The 16,091-nt window shown below is 38.3% G+C and overlaps 1 long non-coding RNA gene across 5 annotated transcripts in view; it reads right to left on the bottom strand.

Annotated features, from left to right (window-relative positions):
- LOC102162695 (uncharacterized) overlaps positions 1 to 16,091 on the bottom strand; it is a 704,814-nt gene that overhangs the window by 616,737 nt on the left and 71,986 nt on the right. The window lies entirely within an intron of this gene.

Here is a 16,091-nt window from a genome sequence, read left to right as displayed (position 1 = left end):
TTTGAAAATATTTCCAAATAAATGGTATAAAAATTGTAAACTACATGGAGGATAAATTCAGAAGATCCAGCCTTCATCTATCAAAGTTCCTTAAGAAATGACTAAAAAAAAAATGGAACATGGAAAATAAATAAGAAAAATAATAGAAGATACACTCCTACAATTGAAGAAGGACTCTGGTCTTGAAAGTAAAGGAATGAAGAAGATGAACATAAAAATACTCCACATTTTCATCTATGTCAAAATGAGAAAAACTTTGAAAGAATAGATGGGGAGTGATTTGCAACAACAACAAAAAAAATTGGGCTGCTATCACAATCACATCAATGCTAGATTCAAGAAGATATGCAAGAAATATTTTTAAAGTTCTGAATGAAAATTATTTTGAATCTGAAATTGTTCTGTATTCAATCAAAATTTTATTTGAATATGAAGGCAAAGTAAATATATTTTCAGATCCCCGAGGATAAAGAAATGTTTTCTCCTATAAAAACTCTGTAAACAATATGTGGCATATCAAAACATCACATCATACACCTTAAATACATACAATTTTATTTGTCGATTATGTCTCAGTAAAGCTGGGGATGGGGCAGGGGAATCAATAAGGCCCGAAAAATAAGTAAATAAACAAAAGACTGTAAGAAATGAAGAAGAGGAGTTCCCGTCGTGGGGCAGTAGTTAACAAATCCAACTAGGAACCATGAGGTTGTGGGTTCGATCCCTGGCCTCGCTCAGAGGGTTAAGGATCTGGCGTTGCTGTGAGCTGTGGTGTAGGTCACAGGTGAAGCTCAGATCTGGCATTGCTGTGGCTGTGGTTTAGGGCGGTGGCTACAGCTCCAATTAGACCCCTAGCCTGGGAACCTCCACATGCCACAGGTGTGGCCCTAAAAAGACAAAAGACAAAGAAAAAAAAAAAGGAAATGAAAAAGAAACAATAAATAGAAATGAAACCAATAAAACATTAGCTAGGTAAATTTTAATATTAAATAATAATTATCTGCAACTATTATCTCACATTATCTCAACATGGAAGAAAAAGGCTGACAAAAGGTAATATAAAGTAAAAATTACTGAGATTCCTGCTTTGTTCAGAAAGGATATATATACTGATTTGTTGTGGATGCTGAAAGAAAACTATGTTTAAGTGTATGTCTTATATTTAAAAGTAAAGGTCGGGAGTTCCCATTGTGGCTCAGTGGCAACGAACCCAACTAGTATCCATGAGGATACAGGTTTGATCCCTGGCCTTGCTCAGTGGGTTAAGGATGCCATGTTGCTGTGAGATGTGGTGTAGGTCACAGACATGGCTCTGATCTGGAGTTGCTATGACTGTGGTATAGGCCAGAAGCTGTAGTTCCAATTTGACCCCTAGCATGGTAATTTCCATGTGCCACAGGTGTGCCCCCCTCAAAAAAAAGTAGACCTCAAGAGTTTAGAGGAATAGGATGTATAATTTCCTAACCATAAGAAGGGAAAAACAGAACACAAATATTTTGATCAAAATAAGAACAAAAAATTGGAAAAATGAAAGGAATAAATAATTTGAAAGTATATAAAATAGGTACTACAAAGTAACATGTCAAAAAAATTACAGACGTTGACAATGGCAACAAATGGCAAATTAGGTAAATTCCTTTATTAAAAGTAGAAAATCATGTTGCATTACTAAACTCAGCTATAAGCTATCTATCCAGGACACATCCAAAGCGAAAAGAAACAAAATAAAAATGCAGAGATATTAAATGATTTTTAAAGTAAGTATAATAAATCAGACAAAATATAATTAAAGGTCAAAATATAAAGTAGATTCATGTGTATAAATAATTAGGTGTTTCATATGTTAAAGTATACGGTCAAGAAAAATCATGACATTTTAAGCATAGTCTTAAAATATATAAAATCCTAGAGAAATGCAAAACTAAATCCGGAGTCACAGTAGGAAACTAATATTCTCTCAGTTCATGACAAATCAAGTACACAAATATAAATAGGGATAAAGAAATTTTAAACAAAACAATTAAGGTTTTTATCTAAGTGACATGCAGAAAAGGAATACAGCATAATCTGCTTACTAAATCATGCTGACCAGAATTTCAACAATGATCTTAGAGTTCATATAATTCTTCTCCAAATTTATTTCTGACATTGAAGTTTGTTCCAAATCAATCACTCCTAGCACTCATATTGCTTTTGGCCAAATACTATAAAACAACTTCACAATATGAGGTCTTAGTGAGGGCATCTCCTGAAAGTTAATAAACACATCAGAAAAAAAGAAAAGCCTGGGTTTGAAGGAATGCTATAACACAGTGGCAGATGGTAAAGCCATTCTTTGACATGAAAAATTGGGAAACCAATGCATTTAGAGCAGGAAGTACAGCACATATCCTGTATTTATTAAGAGTTTAAAAAGCGCAACTATAAAATGATATGACCTTTTAAAGTCATGGGCTCATTGAAAACTTCGATATTTGTAAGCACAGCAACTGTTACAAGCCATTCATTCTTCTTTCCCTTACTACTGTGTACAAAAATAACTGTATTATCTTGCTCAGCAAATTTGATTTAGCCCAAAGCTGAGTGAGTAAAAGTGATAGTGATTCATATTGCCAAATAATATCTAAAGGAAAAAGTCTGATTTGACCAGAAAAACCCTTTTATGAGAGAAATAAATTTTCAATAGAATTACGCAGGTTGACATTGCTGGTCTTTCTTATTTTACTACAACCATTTAACTTCCGAAATTGTCCTTTATACAATTATGAGGTTGAGTCCTACCCAAACATCTCTATGGAAAAAAAAGAGATTATGGTGACTTTAAAAGATTTCACACAAATTTATCAATTCCTTCTACTAACTACTGTCCCCCAAAATCACAAAAGAACTTTGTATATCTGCATGCGAAAACAATAAATATTAAAACATTTGAATGACGTAAGAGTGGAGAAATTATAGATTGAAAGGATGACTCTCAAGTATTGTGTTGGAAGGCAGAGATATTTGATTAATATTCTTCAAACTGAGAAGGAATTTCGAGACAAAAAAAAGAAGCAGGCAACTCCATAAAGTGCAATTATGAAGTTTATTGTGGGTAACTTACACACAGGTAGGACTAGGGAGATGATGATCCAGAGGCGTTCACAGCTACACTCTGTTCCACCCAAGGGGGTACAGTGAGATTTAAAGGGGCCAAGGCCAAAAAGAGAATCAGACTACAAGTGAGAAACACCTCTGCATCTATGGGAAAGGGAGGGGGCATTCCTCCCTGCAGGGATCTCATGCCCATTAACCATCTATGTCAGTAGAAGGCATTCTTCCAGTTTTCATATCAGATGAAGGCAAGGGTGAAAGCTGACAAGGAATTTTACCTGGCTTGGAACATTTCTTGTGAGTAGGCTAAATAAAGCTCAGTCACAGAGAAAGGAGACGGGATAGGACTAAAGGCCTAAGACAGAGCTGACAACAGGGAGTGAGTGTGGTTCAGCCACACATATTGACAGGTGATAACATAAACCTACATATCTTAGGAGGTGTTTACAGTAATGGATATTGAACATCTTTGATAATCATTTATAAAGATTTTGGGGAAAATGTGCAATATAAGAGGTTACTGTATTAGTTTCCTGGGGCTACTTTAGCAAAATACCACCAAAATGGTATTAAACAACAGAAATTTATCGTCTCACACTTCTGGAGGCTAGGAGTCTAAGATCAGCTATTGGCAAAGTCTGAAACTTCAAAGGAAAATCTGTTTCATGTCTCTCTCCCAGTTTCTTGTGGTTTGCTGACAATTTTTGGTGTTCCTTGGCTTGTAAAGACATCACCCCAATCTCTGCCTTCATTTTCCCTTGGCATTTTCCCTTGGCATTTTCCCTGTGCACATGTCCATCTCTGTATCTGAAATTCCTCTTTTATATAAGGATACCAGTGATATCCAATTAGAGCCAACCCTAATGACCTCATTTTAACCTAATTACTTCTGGTAAGATCCTATATCCAAATTTGGTCACAGAGCAACTAGGGGTTAGGACTCCAACATCTATTTTTGAGAGTGACACAATTCAACACATAATAGTCACCTTAAGGTAAGCAGTAGATAAAAATCTATTAGCATAATCACACAATGACTTTTGACACTGGAAAAGAATGGCAATTAATAACCATTTGTAGTTTACTAATGCCAATGGATCATGCCCTATAATATGACCGCTTTGCTGATTTTGATGCATCCATAAATAAATTCCAACTAATACAGACAACTTAGTTCTGCCTATTCTCAAAGACAAGCATCCCATTTCTGTTAAGTCTGGAGGAAAGATCCCAGCTCTGCCCCTTGTGCTCCTCCAATACACACACACACACACAGGTCAAACTTAGTCTACAGCCCCTAATAGCCTTAAAAATAATCTTTAAAAAAAAATAAGTATACAAAAAATATGAAGTTGGTACTACATAAGCCAATAGTTAAACTGAACTTAAGAAACCCAAAAATGGGAGTTCCCATCATGGCTCAGTGATTAATGAATCTGACTAGCATCCATAAAGATTCAGGTTGAATCCATGGCCTTGCTCAGTGGGGTAAGGATCCAGCACTGCCATGAGCTGTGGTGTAGGCTGCAGTTGTGGCTCGGATCCTGCATTGCTGTGGCTATGGCATAAGCCACCAGCTACAGCTCCGATTCAAGCCCTAGCCTGGGAACCTCCATAGGCCACAAGTGTTGACTTAAAAAAAAAAAAAAAAAAAAAAGGAAAGAAAGAAGGAAAGAAACTCCCCCAAAAAAGAAACCCAAAGTGAGCTGTCTTCCCCTAGGATAAACTGACACAGAAACAGTGCAGGTCAGGTGAATGGAACATTAAAATAAATTCCGAAGTGTTTCATTTCGTAATACAATAGAATAAGAGATCATTATCTACAAACAATAGACAATAAACCCTAAAAATACTTTTACATTAAAATGTCATTCCTAGAAAGATGGTGGACTATGAAGCTACAGACTTTCTTTCACAGACACTGAATTATCAACCACATATGAACGAGAATTCCTCTGTGAGAACTCTATAGACCAGTTGAGAAGCTACACAACCCATGGCATTGTAAAGCTAAGAAGAGATTTCACTGACCAGAGTAGAAAAATTTGTAGTATTTGGCACACCTGTTCATGTCACTCACTCTGTACAGCATAGTACAGAGTATTCAGGAGCAAACTCCATACCAGTTCTCTTCCTTCAACATGGAAATAAAAAGTGGACTTGGCATCCAATTTTCTGGCTTGTACAGAGGCTATCCAAGGTACTTGTTTTTGTTTTGCCAGATGCAGTCTTGCTTAACTCTTATACTGAGAGTGCTGACAATACCAGTGCCAGACTTTGGAAACCACTGAAAAGAGGCAAGAAGCACATTATATCTGTAGCTCTACAAAAAGACACTAGGGAGAGGAGAAATCAGAAGTTTGAGAAGTGCTAGAACTGCTAGCCAGGCTGGATGGCAAAGGTATACTCCTGGAGAAAGCCAATACACAAAGACTGGGAGAGGTGGTTGGTTCTTAACATGCCTAAGTCCAAAAAGAAATTACAAGGTGTAAAAAGAAACAGAGGAACATGGCACAATCTAATGTAGGAAATTTTACACCAGAAACCAGTCCTACAGAAATGCAAATCTATGAGCTATCTGACAAGTAATTTTTTGAAACTATTAAAAAGAAGTTCAGTCAGCTAAAAGAGAACAAGTAAATGAAATCAGGAAAATTATGCATTAACAAAATGAGAGTAGGAATTCCCTGACGGTCTAGCAGTTAGGAACCTGGTGTTGTCACTGCTGTGGCTCCAGTCCATTCCCTGGCCTGGGAACTTCCACATGCTGTGGGAGTGGCCGAAAAAATGGGAGTATAAATAAAGGGATATAAACTTAAAAAAAAAAACACACACAAATTCTAGAGCTGAAAAATAAAATAACTGAAAAATTTATTAGAGGGCTTCAATAGCAGATGTGATCAAGTAAAAGAAAGAATCAAGAACTTAGATCAATTATTTGAATTCATAGATTCAGAGGAATATAAAGAAAAAGAATGAGGAGGAGCAGGATCAAGATGAAGGAGAAGTAAGATGTGACGCTCACCTGCTCCCACAAACATAAAAATAAACCATATACATACAGAATGATTTGGACAGAACATCTACGGAACATTGGCAGAGCCCTTTAAACTCCAAAAGGGTGAGAAACCTTCTGCATAACTGAGTAGAACAAAAGGGAAAAAAAAAAGAGAGGAGGAAAAAAAAAAAAAAAAAAAGGAACCAGGACAGGACCAGCACTCCTGAGAGGGGGCTGTGAAAAGGGAAAGGAATCTGCACCAGCCAGGATGAAGGGGGGACCTCAAAGCCTTGGAGAAAAATGCAGCAGCCAGACTAGGAGGGAAAAGCAGAAAGAGAGCTGCACAGATCATTGGTGTAACCACCTGGGACACCACAGCCAGAGACACTCAGGAGGGGGCTGGGCATAGAGACTTCAGATGGCAGTTCTGGAGAGAGGACTAGGGCTGGCTGTGTGGGAACTAAGCAGCTAAGACAGTGGTGTACAAATATTTTATTTATTTATTTGGGCCATACCTATGGCAATGGAAGTTTCCAGGCCAGGGACTGAATTGGAGCTGCAGCTGCCAGCCTACACTACAACCACAGCAATATGGGATCCAAACCGCATCTGCAACCTACACTGCAGCTTGCAGCAACACTGGATCCTAACCCACTGAGGGAGGCCAGGGATCAAACCCACATCCTCATGGATAATAGTCAGATTCTCAACCTGCTAAGACACAAGAGGAACTCCAAGGGCTGAGGAACAGAGTGCCACAGCCAAGGGATCTTGGGAGGAGGCCTGCACCTGCAGGAGAAGCAAGACACCATTGTTGAGGAAGGCGAGAGGAGAAGGGGGGCGGTAGCCACAGGAATATCTTTCTCTGTGCATGTGCAGGCTCTGAAGCAGTGGCTCTTGCGTGAGCTGAGCTATGGCAGGGGCAAATCCCCACAAGCATCTCAGATGACAGAGGTGAGTGTGGCCCACCACCACTACAGGTCCATGAACAGGCACCACCTGCAGCCCCAGTCACCTCAGAGGTTACCACAGAGGAGGGCACTGTAACCGAGCACGCTCCATTGCCTTCCCACCCCTGGAATGCACATGCCCTGCTATTGCCACTGCCAAAGGCTCTGGAAACCAGCTACACCTCCCTCAATGTCACTGCCATTTCCCAGAGCCCTGCAACCAGGTGCAGCCTATGCCACCTCCCTGCAGGTTCTCAACACTGCCAAGGGCTCAGCAGCCAGGCACAGTCTACAGGCCCTGCTCAATGACTCCCTCTACCTCGAAGCAAGCACAGGCCATACACTGACACACGGCTAGCAAGGGGATAAGGGCCTGCAAACACTGAGGAAAGAGAGAGCAAGCATCCAAGCCAAAAGCAGCCTTCATGCCAAAAAAATAGTAAGCCCTCATAAACTACCCAGGGATGCTCTTGTACATAACCACAGTAGTTGTTTTCCCTAAACTCACAGAATAAGAAAAATATAAGCAAAATGATAGAAGCTCAAGAACCATTCCCAGTTAAAAGAACAGGAGAATTCCCCTGAAGGAGCAAACAATGAACAGACCTCTGCACTCTAACAGACACTGAGTTCAAAAAGGAGATAGTGAATTATGAGCAAATATGAAGGCATTAAGAGCTGATATGAAACTGACAGAACACTGTAAATCAATCATAATCTAAAAAAATTTTTAAAAGTAGATATGAACAGTAATGCAGATTAATTTAGAAAGGACGAGAAAATAAAAGGAGCCAAGAAAAATTAGAAAATTCATTTGCAGAGACACAAGCTGAATTAAAGCCATTGAAGAAACAAAAGAAATAAAACATATCCAAGTTGGAAGAGAAGAGGTAAAATTGTCACTGTATGCAGATGCTATGATACTATATATGGAAAACCCTAAAGACTCTACACAAAAACTACTCAAACTGATCAACAAATTCAGCAAAGCAGCAGGATATAAGATTAACATTCAGAAATCAGTCACATTTCTGTATACTAACAATGAAATATTAGAAAAGGAACACAAAATACAATTCCTTTTAAAACTGATTCCCTAAAAATTAAATATCTAGGAATAAAACTGACCAAGGAGGCAAAAGACTTATATGCTGAGAAGTATAAAATATTAATCAAGGAAATTAAAGTGGATTCAAAGAAATGGAAAAATACTCCATGCTCCTGAATTGTTAAAATGGCCATACTACCCAAAGCAATCTACAGATTCAATGTAATCCTGATCAAATTACCCATGACATTTTTCACAGAACTAGACAAACAATCCAAAAATTTATATTAAACCATTAAATACCCAGAATTGCCAAGGCAATCTTGAGGAAAAAAAATCAAAGCAGGAGGCATAACTCTCTCGGACTTCAGGTAATATTACAAAGGTATAATAAACAAGACAGTGTGGTACTGGTACAAAAACAGACATATAGACAAGTGGAGCAGAATAAAGAACCCAAAAATACACCCAGACACCTATGGTCAATTAATCTTTAACAAAGAAGGCAAGAATATAAAATGGGAAAAAGTCTCTTCAGCAACTAGGGCTGGGAAAACTGGATAGCCACAGACAAATCAATGAAACTAGAACATACCCTCACACCATACACAAAGATAAACTCAAAATGGCTTAAAGACTTAAACATAAGATAAGACACCATCAAACTCCTAGAAGAGAACTTAGGCAAAACATTCTCTGACATCAACTGTACAAATGTTTTCTTAGATTACACTCCCAAAGTAACAGAAATAAAAACAAAAATAAATCAATGGGACCTAATCAAACTTAAAAGCTTTTTTGCACAGCAAAGGAAACCATTAAAAAAAAAAAAAAAAGACAACCTACAGAATAGGAGAAAATAGTTCCAAATGATACAACCAACAAGGGCTTAATCTCCAAAATACACAAAACAACACATACAACTCAACAGCAAAAAAACAAACAACCCAATTGAAAACTGGGAGAAGGAGTTCCTGTCGTGGCTCAGCAGTTAATGAACCCAACTAGCATCCAGGAGGACGAGCGTTCAATCCCTGGCCTCGTTCAGTGGGTTAAGGATTAGCATTACTGTGAGCTGTGGTGTAGGTTGCAGACCCAGCTTGGATCCCATGTTGCTGTGGCTGTGGCATAGGAAGGCAGCTACAGCTCCAATTGGACCCCTAGCCTGGAAACCTCCATATGTCAAGGGTGCAGACCTAAAAAGACAAAAAGACAGAAAGACAGACAGACAGACAGACAGAAAGAAAGAAAGAAAGAAAGAGAAAGAAAGAAAGAAAGAAGGGAGGACGGAGGGAAAGAAAGAGAGAGAGAGAAAAAGAAAAGAAAGAAAAATGGGAGAAGACCTAAGAAGACATTTCTCCAAAGAAAACATACAGATGGCCAACAGGGACATCAAAAAAATGCTCAACATCACTAATTATCAGAGAAATTAAAATCAAAACTATAATGAGGAGTTCCCGTCGTGGCGCAGTGGTTAACGAATCCGACTAGGAACCATGAGGTCGCGGGTTCGGTCCCTGCCCTTGCTCAGTGGGTTAACGATCCGGTGTTGCTGTGAGCTGTGGTGTAGGTTGCAGACGCGGCTCAGATCCCGCGTTGCTGTGGCTCTGGCGTAGGCCGGTGGCTACAGCTCTGATTCAACCCCTAGCCTGAGAACCTCCATATGCCGAGGGAGCGGCCCAAGAAATAGCAACAACAACAACAACAAAAGACAAAAAGACAAAAAAAAAAAAAAAAAACTATAATGAGACACTATGAGATACCACCCTAAACCAGTCAGAATGGCAATCATTAGTAAATCTACAAATAACAAATTCTGGAGAGGGTGTGGAGAAAAGGGAACCCTCCTTCACTGTTGGTGGGAATGTAAATTGGTACAACCACTATGGAAAACAGTATGGAGGTGCCTCAGAAAACTAAATATAGAACTACCATATGACCCAGCAATCCCACTCCTGGGCATATATCCAGACAAAGCTTTCATTCAGAAAGATATATGCACCCCCAATGTTCATTGCAGCTCTATTCACAATAGCCAAGACATGGAAACAATCTAGATGTCCACTGACAGATGAATGGATTAAGAAGATATGATACCGGGAGTTCCCATTGTGGCTCAGTGGAAACAAATCTGACTGGTTTGATCCCTGGCCTCATTCAGTGGGTTAAGGATCTTGTGGTGCTGTGAGCTGTGCTTGTAAGTCACAGTCATGGCTTAGATCCTGCGTTGCTGTGGCTGTGGCATAGGCCAGCACCTGCAGGTCCAATTCAACCCATAGCCTGGGAACTTCTATATGCCACATGTGTGGCCCTTAAAAAAAAAAAAAAAGTTAGAAGAAGAAGATGTACATTACAATGGAATACTACTCAGCCATAAAAAAAGACAAAATAGCACCACTTGTGGCAACATGGATGGAACTAGAGATTCTCATACTAAGTAAGTCAAAAAGAGAAAGACAGATACCATATGCTATGACTTATATGTGGAATTTAAAATATGGCACAGATGAACCTATCTATAGAAGAGAAACAGACTAACAGACATGGAGAACAGATTTGTGGTTGCCAAGGGGGTTGGGGAGGGAGTGGAATGGACTGGGAGTTTGGGGTTAGTAGATGAAAACTATTACATTTAGAATGATAAGCAATGAGGTCCTGCTGTATAGTACAGGGAACTATATCCAATCACTTGTGATAGAATGTGATGCAAGATAATACGAGAAAAAAATGTATATATATGGATGACTGGGTCACTTTGAAGTACAGCACCTGTTGACAGAAAATTATAAATCAACTATAATAAATTTTTAAGTAAAATACAAAGATAAAATAAAAAAACAAAAATAATCTAAAAAGTAAAGGGAGCCTAAAAGACTTTAAGGATACAAACAAGCGGACAAATAAAGGCATTATGGGAATCTCTGAAGAAAAAAGAGAGAAAAGGGCAGTGAGCTTTTCTGAAAAAATATGGCCAAAAATTCCCAAATCTGAGGAAAGAAATGAACATACAGGTTTTAAAAGCGAAAAAAAAAAAATCTAACTGGGATAAATCCACAGAGAACCACATAAATACATTATAACCAAACTATCTAATTAAAAGACAAAGAGAGAATATTGGAAGCAGCAAAAGAAAAACAATTCATCACATACAAGGGAGCTTCCATAAGATTATCAGTGGATTTCTCAGTAGAAATTTAGCAGGACAGAAGGCAATGGAATAACATATTCCAAATGCTAGGAGGAAAAAACTGTCAATCAAAATACTTTATCCAGCAAAACCATCCTTCAAATTGAAGAGGCAAATAAGACATTCCTAAATTTTAAAAACCCAAGGGAATTCATTAACAATTAACCTGCTCCACAAGAAATGTTAAAGGGATCCCTTCAAGTTGAAATGAAAGGACAGCAAACAACAATACAAAGTCAAATGAAAATATAAGGTTCTCCAGTGAAGGTAAATACATAACTAATATCATAGCCTTACTATTGTAAATTGAAGCATAGAATTTAGAGGACAAAAAAATTTCGAAAAGCAAAAATATATGTTAATGGGTATATAATATATAAAGATATAATCTGTGACAATATCATAAAAGTGGAGGAAGGGTGTAGAATAGTAGAATTTTTTAATGCAATTGAAGTTATCAGTTTAAAACAGGAAATCTAATTTTAAGACAGCTTATATAGTTTGAATGGTGACCACAAAGAAAATAACTATAGAATATACAGAAAATAAAATGAGAGGGAAATCAAAGCACATCACTAGGAGTTCTTGTTGTGGCTCAATGGGTTAAGAACCCGATACAGTGTCCACAAGGATTTGGGTTCAATTCCTCACTCTGCTCAGTGGGTTAAGGATCCAGTGTTGCCACAACCTGTGATGTAGGTCACAGAAGCAGCTCAGATCTGGTGTAGCTGTGGCTGTGGTATGGGCCAGCAGGTTCAACTCCAATTTGTCCCCTAGCCTGGGAACTTCCATATGCCACAGGTGTGGCCCTTAAAAAATAATTTTTTTTAAAAAGCATATCACTACAAAAAAAATCAGTGGAACACAGAGGAAGACAATGAGAAAGGAAAGGAGGAACAAAAAGCTACAGGATACAGAGAACACAATTAACAAAACTGACAATAGTCTTTCCCCATCAGTAACTAATGTAAAAATAAATGGTTTAAACTCCCATCAAATGACAGTCTGAATGGATTTTTAAAAGGATCCAATTTGGGGAGCTCCCATAGTGGCTCAGCAGAAACGCATTTGACTAGTATCCATGAGGACGCAGGCTCAATCCCTGACCTCACTCAGTGGGTTAAGGATCCAGCGGTGCCATGAGCTGTGGTGTAGGTCACAGATGTGGCTCAGATCTGGTGTTGCTGTGGCTGAGGCATAGGCCAACAGCTGCAGCTCTGATTCAACCCCTAGCCTGAGAACCCCCATGTGCCTCAGGTGCAGCCCTAAAAAGACAAAAAAAAAAAAATCCAATTATATACTGACACAAGAGACTCATTAGATGTAAAGACACACATAAGCTGAATGTGTAAGGAATAAAAAAAGGTATTCCATGCAAACAGCAATCAAAAGAAAGCAGAAGAGGCTACACTAATTTCAATCATGGTTGTCTCAAAAAAAGATAATAAGTCTGAACCTGGGCAGTAAGAAAGTAGAGCACAAGATCGATTTCAGAGATATTTATGACACAAGAGTTGATCACTGAGGAAGATGAGGCAGAAAGGGAGATCATGGATGACCTTCAGGTTTCTCTAAAAGGAAGAGAATAAGTTGGCTTAAGAAAAGAAAGGCAAAAAAGTGAGAGACCTACTAAAGAAAAAATAGACTCTCTTGTCTTATCCCTAAAAAAAAATTTTTTTTCTTTTCCTTAAATCATTGAAACAATTTCTACATAGGCACCTTAAAAGCAGAAATACCTAGAATGCTAATGTCTAGTCAGATATGATTTTATTAAGCTTTTATTTATTTTTAAATGAGCACATTGAGATGAAACTACCTAGTCTCCCACCTCTAGGCTTACATGTGCCTAAATGAATCATACAGGCTTTACTTTTCTTGAACAACTGGAAGATACTTCAATTTTTAAATGTGAAGAAAAAATCAAATTTGACAATATTTTCTTTTCTCAAGTTGCAATTGACTACATGATTAATTTTTAAAATGATGATAGACAAGTCAATCACATTATCCTTATGGTAATCATTTTTCCCAGGTCTTAAAACACAACTACATCCTGACTAGATGTTCACAATCTCCAAAAAGAGGGTACCCTCTTTAGGATCCACCTCCCTTGGAAATAACTTTATGCTAAAGGCCTTTTGGGCAAAGTGAAGAGAAGAGCAAATGCAACTATTCAAACTACAGCCAAGTAATCCACTTCCATGTAATTGAGCCAAGAGGATTTTCCTATTGAAGTATCAAGATAATTACCAATTCTCAGCTTTAATTGTCCCAGGGAAAAACTAGTCTGAAAAACCAGGCTCTTCAAAATGCAGAAAGTAGTTTCCTGAACATTTTGTAACTTGAAAAAAAGAACTTTGCAATCCAGGTAGCACTTTCGGCAAACCCTACAACAGAGGAGTACAAGAAAGTTAAAAGAAATAAGTACAATGGCAAATAATGAGAGCAATGTGCCCTCCGTGTGGTTTCTGGTCAGAGATGAAGCTGAAATAAAACAGAATGTGCCGCATAATTTATTGAATTGGGGACAGACAATAACATAGACAAGTTTTATTATGCAGGCACAAGTTAAGAGAAATCATGTTATAGTAACATTGCAGGCACCGAACCCAAAATTAATCAGAGATGTTGGAGAAAACTTTGCAGGCAAGCAAAAACACTTTGAAATCTCCCGTCTTTCTTCACTACTTGGAATATTTTAAGGCAAAAAGGTGTAAATTCCCAGATTTAGAGGTACTTTTTTGATCTAGCTTAGTGAAAGGGGACATTGCTTTTATTTAAGTCTAGTTTAATGACATCTTTGCTTTTCCTCCATATCCCTTTTCAGTTTAGCCTGTTGTAGCCCTGAAGAGGACACAGATTCTCCTCGGGTTGTATAATGCTAGAGAGCCTATGATCCTCAGCACTTTTTTTTCTCACTGCCTGGCATCCAGGCATCCTTCTCAACAATTACTGCATTTGACTATTTCTCTTTCATAGGGTACAGCCTTGGTGCAACTGCAACCCAGATGCCCTAGCCTCAACCCTTGATGACAGTCAAAGAGGTCCCTGAAGAGTCCCTCTGAGAGTTCAGATCCTTCCTCTACTCCCAAGGCCTTGAGAGTAGGACCTATCAGATTCCCTAAGAGTTTAAATCCACAATCCATTTACTTTAGTGATAGCACCATGTTTCTGAGCCTGATTTTCTATATTTTCCATCAATTTCATGCACTCCCTGAGGTACTTCCACCAAAACAAAAAACAAAAAACCTTCTTCCTAAGTTGACTAGAATTGGTTTCTTCTACTTGCAACTCAAAAACAGTGACACCTCCATGTCATTGTAAATACTGTGTCAACTTTTAGAATCAACCTGAACCCAACCCATAACAAAATTTCGCTTATAGAAGAGACTTTTCATACATAGCAAGTGGTACTGTAGTACATTATTACCACACTTCCAAAGATCTCTGTAAAATGGGGCTTTTTAACAGCAAAAGATTCAAGCAAATAGAAGAGGGTCAGAAAATCCAATAACGCTGGGTGTTCCCAATTAGATGGAGCTGTTGCTTATCTTCCCAGTTAAATTACACTTCACTAGTCTCTCATCATCAGATAAACATGAATTATCCCTTAGCTTCCAAGGCAGAGTTCCTACATTTAATTTCTCTTAGCCTTTTCCTGGCAACTTTTACTTGTCTCCCCTGAGCATCTCAGGGGACGATTTCATAGGTGGAGCACAGCATCCCTGAAAGGTCCAGTTGTTTCATTAACTAGAGAGTAAATACACCCTATTTCAATTAACTCACATTGCTTATGGAATTTTATCTAATAATTCACCCAGAGCAGGTGCACTGTGTTTTCATTACACAATATTTTCATCATTGTGCAGCTGCTCCAGCCTGAAGCCAGGTTTATTCTCCCACCATCAGGCCTCACTACGTCTCACTCCAGGTGGAAGTTATAAATTGGCAGAAAAAAAAAGAGTAGAATTGTTAATATTCTTCTTTCACATTAATAGATATCGACATTAAATTTTAAAAGAATAAGAAATAGAAGCAAAAGGAATTAAGCAAACAAAATTAAGCACTTGAAAAACTAAAATTAATGTAACATTTAAAAAATGAAGTAGAGATAAAGTAAATAAATTATATATTTATCTTTTTATTTGCTAAAAAGTTAAAAGTTGGTTAGTTTTCTAATTCTGCATGAAAAATTATTTTAAGTTTATCAAGCTTAAAACAATTCAAATTTATTATCTCATACTTTTTCATGGATAAATGTCTGAGTTAGCTGATCCTCTGCTCAGGATCCCCCCCCTCTCCCCCCGGGGCTGAAATCAAAGTGTCAGCCAGGCCTGCAATCATATCTGAGGCTTGTAGTTTTCTTCCAAGCTTTAATTGTTGGCAGAATTCATCACTTTGCAGTTGAATGATTGAAGTTCCTGATTTCTTGCTGCTGTCAGCAAAGGATCACTCTCCATTCCTAGAATTTCCTCAGGTCCTAGCCATATGGCTCCCTTTTCTCAGCTTTCTTCTTCAAGGCTAGTAAGAGAATTCTTTCTGGAAAGGCCCAGTCCCCCTGTAAAGAGCTCATCTGAATAGGTCAGGTCCACCCAAGACAATCTCCACTGCATTTACTAAGAGTCAACTAGTTAATAACCTAGTGATTAGAGTTATAGCGCATAATATTTACAGATTTTTTTTTTTTTTGTCTTTTGTTGTTGTTGTTGTTGCTATTTCTTGGGCCGCTCCTGCGGCATATGGAGGTTCCCAGGCTAGGGGTTGAATCGGAGCTATAGCCACCGGCCTACGCCAGAGGCACAGCAACGCAGGATC

The sequence above is a fragment of the Sus scrofa genome, chromosome 1, assembly GCF_054392235.1.
Source record: "Sus scrofa isolate SSC_HxYL_T2T_F1_AM1 chromosome 1, Sscrofa_HxYL_maternal_Yorkshire_Landrace_v2.0, whole genome shotgun sequence".
In the NCBI taxonomy this organism is placed as follows: domain Eukaryota; kingdom Metazoa; phylum Chordata; class Mammalia; order Artiodactyla; family Suidae; genus Sus; species Sus scrofa.
This window is presented reverse-complemented; position numbering and strand designations above follow the sequence as displayed.